Source organism: Poecilia mexicana, unplaced genomic scaffold, assembly GCF_051168715.1.
Source record: "Poecilia mexicana isolate PSO_F unplaced genomic scaffold, ASM5116871v1 scaffold_5, whole genome shotgun sequence".
In the NCBI taxonomy this organism is placed as follows: domain Eukaryota; kingdom Metazoa; phylum Chordata; class Actinopteri; order Cyprinodontiformes; family Poeciliidae; genus Poecilia; species Poecilia mexicana.
This window is the reverse complement of record NW_028263374.1, coordinates 6,272,631-6,274,962: the sequence shown is the minus strand read 5'-3', so window position 1 is coordinate 6,274,962 and position 2,332 is coordinate 6,272,631. Positions and strand designations below refer to the sequence as shown.

General features: G+C 40.1%; 1 non-coding gene across 1 annotated transcript; it reads left to right on the top strand.

Annotated features, from left to right (window-relative positions):
* Positions 1 to 73, top strand: trnaf-gaa (transfer RNA phenylalanine (anticodon GAA)). The gene has a single exon. It is a non-coding gene; the product is annotated as a tRNA-Phe (tRNA).
* Positions 74 to 2,332: the final 2,259 nt, after the last annotated feature.

The following is a 2,332-nucleotide window of genomic DNA, read 5'->3' as shown; positions in this document are numbered from 1 at the left end:
GCCGAAATAGCTCAGTTGGGAGAGCGTTAGACTGAAGATCTAAAGGTCCCTGGTTCGATCCCGGGTTTCGGCAGTAACTGCCACTTCAATCCTTTTATGTATGAATTTACTTATGTAGGTATGCATTTAGAACGGTAAAGTCATAGTCTTTTATGGCCATCACTTGACTTTGCTGACTATATGTCTGAACTGATTGCTCTCACCAGGAAATTAGAGCACAACACTGGAACATAATCCAATTGCTGTTACATGATCAGGAAACATTGTGCCAGGTGGATCTCAGACGGACCGCGGGATGTTTGTTGGAGCTCTCCTGGCACATTGGAGGTTCAGACTGTTTCTCAGCTGTTCCGGCTCATGTGAGTGCCAAGCTGTTGGTGTGTTGAGGCATCAGGGCCTCAGTCCAAAAGAACATGCCTGGGCCACTGCCCACCAAACAGGTCAGAGATTTCCGTCATTGCCATTGAAACCTGAATGAATGACCGAACGGCTCTCTCTGTGGGGATGTGCTAATCAGCAGTGCATAGATAATGAACAGAGAGAAAGTGTGTTAAATCGCAGGGAATTCACAGTAAGGGATGAAATGGTGCAAAGTTCTCAACCATTCAGCAAAATGTTACATGCAAAAATGTATACATTTAAAATAAAAGTACAAATAGAAGGTGCAGAAACGAGTGTTGATTTGCAAAACTGGGTTTCAGATAGAAAACTTCTTGTAATGACAAATTTAAACACACACCTGCTATGTCTGAAATAAGTTTGCTTTCAAAGAATAATGGAAAAAAACATTATTATGAAGCAGAGAAGACATCAAAAAAAATGCTTAGCTTTCACAACTCGTGTGCCTGCTAGCTCAAATTTTTTGCTGGAATAATCAAACTTTGACCGAAGAGAAAGAGCAACAGATTTGACACTGGGACAGAACTTCTCCATCCAGCAGGACAACACCCTTAAACATACAGCAAAGACCTATATGGGATTGATTATGTGTTATAATGGCCTATGCAAAGTCCACACTTAATCAAATTGAGAATCTATGTCAAGACTTGAAAGTTGATGCTTACGAATGCTTCCAATGTGGTTATTTTGGATAAAATGTTGAAATTGCATTACAAGGTGTTCCTACATGAAGTTGAAAACATACGTAGTGTAAGCCACACTTTCCAGATTCTCATTTGGAAAAAAACTGAAAATATCCTTCATTTGTCCACTCCACCTTTGTGCACTACTTTGCATTGTTCTATCATATGATAAAACACACAAAACACATTGAATTGATTGATGTAGTGTTATATTTGTGCAAATATTCAAGGGGTGCAAAAGTAGCACCTTGCAAAAGTATGTCTTGCGTGCAGTTGTCTTCTGCGTGCAGGGATTTTGTTTTCATGAATTGGTCCATCAGAAATGACAAGTGAAAATATTTAAAATGGCAGATTATTAGAAAGAAACATTTTAAACTAAGTTTAGCCCATCAGGGTTTGTTTCTGAGGGTGATCAAGATGCTGAAAAGATACATAAAAACTAAGTTCTAGACCAATAATCCCCATTTCTTCTTAGTTGCAATCTAATTTACCGTCATCGAACATCCTGCTCAGAGTGTTACACAACACTTCCCCGCCTCCTCCCCTCTCTTTTTTTTTTATTTTTTTCACGCTGCTTGCTGTGTTTAGCTCTGTTTCCTGGCAGCTTTGTTCTCCTTGGTCTTGGAAGGTTTCAAAGAATCCATGTAGATGTCGGTCAAGCTCTAAAGCAAGTCTGTCCTGGTGGTCAAAGAGAACCCTGCGAGTGGCGGGTGGTCCATAAAGCCGGACGGATGCACGGGCGCACAGAGAGGGGATGTTATTGCTCCAATTAATCAAAACCCTGTTGAGCGTCGCTCCACTTCCAAGAAGCTCACACAGACGCTCTGGTTAATTTGGTTTCAGGGCTTACATAACTGGAGCAGCGCTAACGTCGACACAGTGAGCAAGCAGACGCGAAGGCTGTGTCTTCCTGCAAACCAAGTCGACCTCAGGCTGTTCACTTCACGTCTCCAGGCCTTCCTGGAAGTCAGTTTTCCCTGTGAGGATTCTGTAAATGGCTAAATGTTCTCGCTCTCCTGCTTATTAACTTTTACTTCACATTCAGAAGTACATCCTACATCTGTTCTGCTGTTTCTGTTTTGTACAAATTTTAATCAAGTAAACTTAACACCTTTTTCTGATCGATTATCCTAATAATGCGGTTATTTCACATTTTATTTCAGTAAGTTTTACAAATAGTTTTTATTTGTTGCACATATAATTTTATCTTATCCAAATGAAAAAATAGCTATTAGTTTCTAATTTCTCTA